Below are 8520 nucleotides of genomic sequence, written 5' to 3'. Positions count from 1 at the left end.
AAACAGCCCTATGCTGCCTTAATCTGGAAGTGATGGCAACTCTTCCTAACTTCAGTCCAACCTAAAAACTAAGTCAACAAGAAGATATCAGAAGGAGCCCAACTCCATTGCAAAACTTCTCAATTTTAAAGGAAGCCGGATCAGGCCCAACATTATGCTTAAAAGCGAGATGTACTCAAAAGCCACAAAATGCCACTGAAAGATTTTCTCAGGATAGTCAATTGCTGTCAGTAGTGTATGACTTCTGTGTGGTTTGGTGTGGTGTTTAGATGCTGCATGGGGGGGGATAGCTCAGTGGTTTGAGCATTGGCCTGCTAAACCCAGGGTTGTGAGTTCAATCCTTGAGGGGGCCATTTGGGGATTTAGTTGGGGATTGATCCTGCTTTGAGCAGGGGGTTGGACTAGATGATCTCCTGAGGTCCCTTCCAACCCTAATAATCTATGATTCTATGTGATTATTAGAACTGGGAGCACTGGCTGTTGGGAGTCTGAAAGGACAGGAAACAGGAAGGAGGGGGGAGGAGTTGAGGAGGCTGGGAGAGTTACAGAGTGTGCAGCCACAGCTTGGTAAAGAGATTTCCACTGTAAATAAAGTTCTGTTGAAGTTTGTTAATATCTTGCCTGGTTGATACAACATTTTGGCAACGAGGATGGATCTTCTGCCTCTGAACCCACCTGCACCCTTTCTGCAAAGCCCAGGTGAGCCTCCAATTGCTTTTACTGTCTGGATCCATATGTTTGAGACTTATCTTCTTGGAATCAGTGCTACAGAGATTTCTGAAGTAAGAAAGCGTGCTCTGCTAATCCACTGCCTTGGAGCAGAAGGGCAGCGTATATTTTACACTTTTCCCCTTGCAGATGATAAATATGAGACTGCACTCACTGCATTAAAGAACTTTTTTGTGCCAAAAGTGAATGTAGTAGCTAATCGCTACAGATTTTGCCAGCGTGAGCAGAAACCAGGGGAGACTATAATGCAGTATATTGCTTCCCTGAGGAGTCTGATTGCAACTTGTGACTTTGGGAATATGGCAGATGAGATGATTAGAGACCAGCTCATTGAGAAAACAACCGTGCTTCGTGTAAGAGAACGCTTACTTCTAGAACCACAACTTACACTAGAAAAAGCAATAACCATTGCTACTCAGATTGAGTCTGCTACAGCTGAAGCCAAAATAATGAGCAAGGGTACAGGAGGCCCAGTCCAGGCTGTGACTCCTTTGCAGAAAAGTTCACTATCACTGCAGACAAACAATTGCAAAAGGAAAACTAATGAAAAGCCACTGAATCAGCAAATGCAAAATACAGTAAAAGCATGCTTTCGTTGTGGATCCCCACAACATCTTGCAAGCTACACAGGATGTCCAGCAAAAGTAGCTCAGTGCAATCATTGCAAAAAGATTGGGCATTTTGCTAAAGAATGTCGCAGTAGCCGGTTCAATCAACAGGTGCATGCAGTTACAATACCAGATGTTACTGTGCTGAGTGTAGACAAAATCACTACTGCACATATTCCAGAACAGATAAAGTGCACTGTAAATGTTTCTGCCATACCCTCAGGCAAATCACACTCTATTCAGCTAATGTTGGACACTAGCTCAGCAGTATCTATACTACCTGATTCCATCTATTTGCATTACTTTAAAGATGTGCCTCTTACTGACCCCAAACTTCACGTGGTGTGCTATTTGAAAAACCATATTCCAGTACATGGCTGCCTGCCAGCAATAATTACTTTTGGTGATTGCTGTGTAACTGCGGAGTTCTACATTGTCCACAAAGGCACTCCTATCCTTGGCAGAGATTTATTAGCTGCTTTAAATCTCAGGGTAGTTAATGGACGAATTGTTCTTCCTCAGCAAAGCACTCTTGCGGTACACACACCAGTTTCAGCTGGGACCCAACTCCAGGTTGAGGAGAAACTCGGCTGTGCTTATGGGTTTCTGCATAAAGTTAAAATGCGGAATAATGTGATGCCTATACGACAGAAATTATGGCGCTTACCATTTTCAGTCAGGGAACCTGTTTCAGAGGAACTTAGAAAACTTGTTCAAAAGGACATTATTGAAGAGATTAACGCCTCGGAATGGGTTTCACCTATAGTAGTGACGCAGAAGAAGGGTGGAGACATTCGCCTTTGTGTGGACTTCAGGGAGACAAATAAAGCTATTGTGATTGACAGCCATCCTCTTCCTCACATAGAAGAAGTATTTGCAGAACTCCGTGGAGCAAAGATGTTTTCTACTCTTGATTTGCAGAGCGCATACCACCAGGTTATGTTGCATGAAGATAGCAGAGACCTCACAGCATTTATTACACATGCGGGACTATTTCGTTTTAAACATGTTCCATACGGTCTCGCATCAGCCCCAAGTGCCTTCCAAAAAAATGATGTCATTGATTCTGAAGAATCAACATGGAATTCAGTGCTATTTGGATGATATTATTGTGTTTGGAAATACTACTTCAGGAGCATGACAATAACCTGCAATCTGTACTAAACTGCATCAGCAAAGCAGGCCTCAAGCTCAATAGGTCCAAACGCAAATTTAGACAAACTGAACTCTCCTTTCTGGGGCATATAATTTCACAGGCTGGACTAAAACCTGATCCAGATCATATCCTGGCAATTTCAAATGCTCCTCCTCCAGCAGATTTGCAAACCTTACGTTCCTTCTTGGGTCTTACCTACCTTAGAGTTCGGGATGAACTTTCTTTGCTCGATGGCTGTGTGCTACGAGGTACACACCGGCTACTTGTGCCAGAAGGATTACAGTCAAAACTCATACACCTGGCACACGATACTCATCAAGGAATTGTCAGAACCAAACAACGACTATGGGCTCTGTATTGGTGGCCAGGGATGGACTCTCAAACTGAAACACTCATAAAATCCTGTGTCACTTGCCAAATGCATGATAAGACAGCAGTGACATGTACCCCTCCATTACAGCCTGTTCCTATTCCTGAATCTGCATGGGAAAAAGTGGCGATTGACATTGTAGGACCCTTTGATACTGCTCCAATTGACTGTCGTTATGCCATCACTTTAATAGAATATTTCAGCAAATGGCCTGAGGTAGCGTTTACATCGCAAATTTCTTCTGCTACAGTAATTAAGTTCCTCTCTTCAGTTTTTAGCCGGGAAGGTAACCCCAAGGAACTGGTTTCAGATAATGGTAGTCAATTTACTTCCCTGGAGTTTGAAACTTTTCTAGCAGAGAGGAACATTTTACACAGGAGGTCATCCCTATATTACCTTCAAGCCAATGGAGAAATCGAACGGTTTAACAGAAGTTTGAAAGAGAGTTTGCAAACAGCTAAACTGGAAGGGCGATTGTGGATACCCTTTCACTACTGATTTCTTGCAAGCATACCGGGCTACATGACATGCCACAACGCAAAGATCACCCGCAGAGTTACTGCATGGGAAACAGCTGCATACTAAACTGAACATTGCTGGATTGTTAAAGGCACGACCTGATGCCCCAAACAAGGATGATGTGAGAAAGACAGTTGAACAGAACCAAGCAAAGTCTAAGGCTTTCACAGACAAACAGCGGGGTGCTAAGGAACCAAAGTTTGAGTGTGGTTCCTTTGTTCGAATACGAAAACCTGGAATCTTACACAAAGGGGACCATAAATTCACAGCTCCTCTTAAAATCATAGAGAAGAAGGGACCTTACACCTATCGACTTTCTGATGGGCGGGTATGGAATGCTTCTTATCTTGCACCTGCCTATGCACCAAGAGGAGATTATGCCAACACCCAGTCTGCATTGGATGCCTTCACCGTAGAACCAACACAACAAGACATTGCACTGGAACCGGGGCTTGAGAGACGGCCTGTCAGATCCAGACGACCACCTGCCTGGACTAGAGACTATTATGTCTACACTACGAAATTAGGTCGAATTTATAGAAGCCGGTTTTATAGAAATCGGTTGTATACAGCTGATTGTGTGTGTCCCCACATAAAATGCTCTAAGTGCTCTAGTCGGCGGACCGCGTCCACAATACCGAGGCTAGAGTCGACTTCCGGAGCATTGCACTATGGGTAGCTATCCCACAGTTCCCGCAGTCTCCGCCGCCCATTGGAATTCTGGGTTGAGATCCCAATGCCTGAATGATGCAAAACAGTGTCACGGGGGGTTCTGGGTACATGTCGTCAGGCCCCTCCCCCTCCGTCAGAGCAACGGCAGACAATAGATTCGCGCCTTTTTACCTGGGTTACCTGTGCAGACAACATACCACGGCAAGCATGGAGCCCACTCAGCTCAGCTCACCGTCACCATATGTCATCTGGGTGCCGGCAGACGTGGTACTGCATTGCTACACAGCAGCAGCAGCTAACTGCCTTTTGGCGGTAGACGGTGCATCATGACTGGTAGCCTTCATCGGCGATCTGGGTGCTGGCAGCTGTGGGTCTGGCAGCCGTAGGGCTGCATTGCACCAGCCCCTTGCCTTTTGCCTTTTGGCAGTAGATGGTGTATTACGACTGGTAACCGTCGTCGTCGTACAGCAGTGGCTGGAACTCCGTATGTCCCCCATCCCCCCAGTCATATTCTGCTGCCTTCACAATGACGATGATGGCTATCAGTTGTAGTATGCCATTTTCTGCCAAGCGCCCAGTATTTTCTGCTAAGCACCCAGAAGAGGCCGAGGGTGATCTGGGTGCTGGCAGATGTGGGGCTGGCAGACGTGGGGCTGCATTGCACACAGCAGCAGCCCCTTGCCTTTTGGTAGAAGATGGTATATTACGACTGGAATCCATCATCATCATAATTGCAGTGGCTGTCGATCAGGGGCACCTGGGCAGACACGCTCAGTCCTAGCGAACAGTCTTGACGATGATGATGGCTATCAATCGTAGCATGCTATTTTCTGCCAAGCACCCAGTATTTTCTGCCAAGCACCCAGAAGATGCCGAGGGCTATCAGTCATGCTGCACCGTCATCTGCCAGCTTAAGATGTAAAAAATAGATTTGTTCTGTATTCATTTGCTTCCCCCTCCCTCCGTGAAATCAACGGCCTGCTAAACCCAGGCTTTTGAGTTCAATCTTTGGGGGGGAGCCATTCTGTGTGACAGTTGTTTGTGTTTCTCCCTGATGCACAGCCACCTTTGTTGATTTTAATTCCCTGTACCTGTACGCCATGTCGTCATTCGCCCCTCCCTCCCTCCCTCTCTCCGTCTGTCAGATACTAGTTTCGCGCCTTTTTTCAGACCAGACGCCATAGCTAGCACTGGGATCATGGAGCCCGTTCAGATCACCGCGGCAATTATGAGCACTATGAACACCACGTGCATTGTCCTGGAGTATATGCAGAGCCAGGACATGCCAAAGCAAAACCAGAACCAGCCGAGGAGGCGATTGCAGCGCGGCGACGAGAGTGATGAGGAAATTGACATGGACATAGACCTCTCACAAGGCACAGGCCCCAGCAATGTGGAAATCATGGTGTTACTGGGGCAGGTTCATGCCGTGGAACGCCGATTCTGGGCAAGGGAAACAAGCACAGACTGGTGGGACCGCATCGTGCTGCAGGTGTGGGACGATTCCCAGTGGCTGCGAAACTTTCGCATGCGTAAGGGCACTTTCATGGAACTTTGTGACTTGCTTTCCCCTGCCCTGAAGCGCCAGAATACCAGGATGAGAGCAGCCCTCACAGTTGAGAAGCGAGTGGCGATAGCCCTGTGGAAGCTTGCAACGCCAGACAGCTACCGGTCAGTCGGGAATCAATTTGGAGTGGGCAAATCTACTGTGGGGGCTGCTGTGATGCAAGTAGCCAAAGCAATCATTGAGGTGCTGCTACGAAAGGTGCTGGGAAATGTGCAGGTCATAGTGGATGGCTTTGCTGCAATGGGATTCCCTAACTGTGGTGGGGCGATAGACGGAACCCATATCCCTATCTTGGCACCAGAGCACCAGGGTAGCCAGTACATAAACCGCAAGGGGTACTTTTCAATGGTGCTGCAAGCACTTGTGGATCACAAGGGACGTTTCACCAACATCAACGCGGGCTGGCCGGGAAGGGTTCATGATGCTCGCGTCTTCAGGAACACCAATCTGTTTAAAGGGCTGCAGCAAGGGACTTACTTCCCGGACCAGAAAATAACCATTGGGGATGTTGAAATGCCAATAGTTATTCTTGGGGACCCAGCCTACCCCTTAATGCCATGGCTCATGAAGCCATACACAGGCAGCCTGGACAGGAGTCAGGAGCTGTTTAACTACAGGCTGAGCAAGTGCAGAATGGTGGTAGAATGTGCATTTGGCCGTTTAAAAGGTCGCTGGCGATCGCTACTGACTCGCTCTGACCTCAGCCAAAGAAATCTCCCCATTGTTATTTCTGCTTGCTGTGTGCTCCACAATCTCTGTGAAAGTAAGGGGGAGACCTTTATGGCAGGGTGGGAGGCTGAGGCAAATCGCCTGGCTGCTGATTACGCGCAGCCAGACACCAGGGCGATTAGAAGAGCACACCAGGAAGCAGTGTGCATCAGAGAAGCTTTGAAAACCAGTTTCATGACTGGCCAAGCTACAGTGTGAAATTTCTGTTTGTTTCTCCTTCATGAAAACCCGCCCCCTTTATTGACTCATTCTCTGTAAGGAACCCACCCTCCCCCTTCCCCCCAGCTTGCTTTCAAACCAAATAAAGTCACTATCGTTTAAAAATCATTTATTCTTTATTCATAGATTATAAAAAGAGGGAGGGAACCCGGGTGGGGTTTGGGAGGAGGGAAGGAAAAGGCCATTAAAAATGGTTAAAAAAATGACAGCCTTTTGCTTGGGCTGTCCACTGGGGTGGAATGGGAAGGTGTACGGAGCCTCCCTCCCCGCATTCTTACACGTCTGGGTGAGGAGGCTATGGAACATGGTGAGGGGGGGAGGGGGTTATACAGGGGCTGTAGCGGCACTCTGTTATCCTGCTGCCGTTCCTGAAGCTCCACCAGACGCCAGAGCATGTCTGTTTGCTCACGCAGCAGCCCCAGCGTTGCATCCCGACTCCTCTGATCTTCCTGCCGCCACCTCTCATCTCGAGCATCTCTCCTCTCCTCACGTTGGTCCCTCCAGTCCTCACGTTGGTCCCTCCTGTCCTCACGTTCACTGGCTTCTTTCCTATACTTTGAAACCGTGTCCTTCCACTCATTCAGATGAGCTCTGTCACTGCGGGTGGATTCCATGATTTCTGCGAACATGTCGTCTCGCGTCTTCTTCTTCCGACGCCTTATCTGTGATAGCCTTCGGGATGGAGGAGGGAGGCTTGAAGAATTTGCAGCTGCTGGAGGGAGGGAAAAAGGAGAGAATTTTTTAAAAAGATACATTTTGCAGAACAATGCTTATACTCTTTCACGGTGACCAACACTATTCACATTACATAGCACATGTGATTTCTGTGCAAGGTCGCATTTTGCCTCTTAATACTGAGTGCCTGTGGCTTTGCTGCTAGAGATCACAGACGCAGGTCCGGGCAACAGAATTCGGCTTGCATGCAGCCATGGTAAGCCATTGTCTTTCGGCTTCTGCGCCCTCCTTTCCCACATACCAAGCAAAGCCCGTTGAGTGCTGCGGTTTTCCTGTTAACCTTCAGCAGCAGAAAACAAACTAACCCCCCTCCCCATCCAATTCTCTGGATGATCGCTTTATCCCTCCCCCCACCGTGTGGCTGGTATCAGGGAAGATCCCTGCAGGAACCAAACTAACACCCCCCACCCCGCCATGAATTCTCTGGGATGATCGCTTTATCCCTCCCCCCACCGCGTGGCAGGAACCAAACTAACACCCCCCACCCCGCCATGAATTCTCTGGGGTGATCGCTTTATCCCTCCCCCCACCGCGTGGCTGGTATCAGGGAAGATCCCTGCTAGCCAAACGCGAAAAGCTCAGGGCCAATCCCCCCCCCCCGCGCTCGCCTAACTGCAGGGAAGGATTTCTTTTCAACCACAGGCAAACAGCCCAGTAGGAACGGCCACCTCTGTCCCCTTAATTAAATTCCCGTATTTCAACCAGGTTACCATGAGCGATATCACTCTCCTGAGGATTACACAGCAAGATAAAGAACGGATGTTGCTTGAATGCCAGCAAACACCGGGACCATACGCTGCCAGGCTTTGTCATGCAATGATACCAGATTACTTGCTGCAAGCATAGCGCGGTCAAGTGTCCTACCATGGAGGACGGAATAAGGCTGCACTGCCCAGAAACCTTGTGGCAAGGCTTTTGGAGTACCTCCAGGAGAGCTTCATGGAGATGTCCCTGGAGGATTTCCGCTCCATCCCCAGACACGTTAACAGACTTTTCCAGTAGCTGTACTGGCTGCGAATGCATCCCAAGTCCTCAGGGCAAAATAATGATTAAAAAACCTTGCTTTTAAAACAAGTTTTATATTTTAAAAGGTAAACTCACCTGAGGTCCCTTCCATGGGGTCGTGGTCTTGGATACTGGCTTGGGAGGGTTCGGAGGGTACTTCAGTCAGGCTGAGAAAAAGATCCTGGCTGTTGGGGAGAACGGAGTGCTGGGT

This window comes from Emys orbicularis, chromosome 8 (assembly GCF_028017835.1).
Source record: "Emys orbicularis isolate rEmyOrb1 chromosome 8, rEmyOrb1.hap1, whole genome shotgun sequence".
Lineage (NCBI taxonomy): Eukaryota > Metazoa > Chordata > Testudines > Emydidae > Emys > Emys orbicularis.
This window is presented reverse-complemented; position numbering follows the sequence as displayed.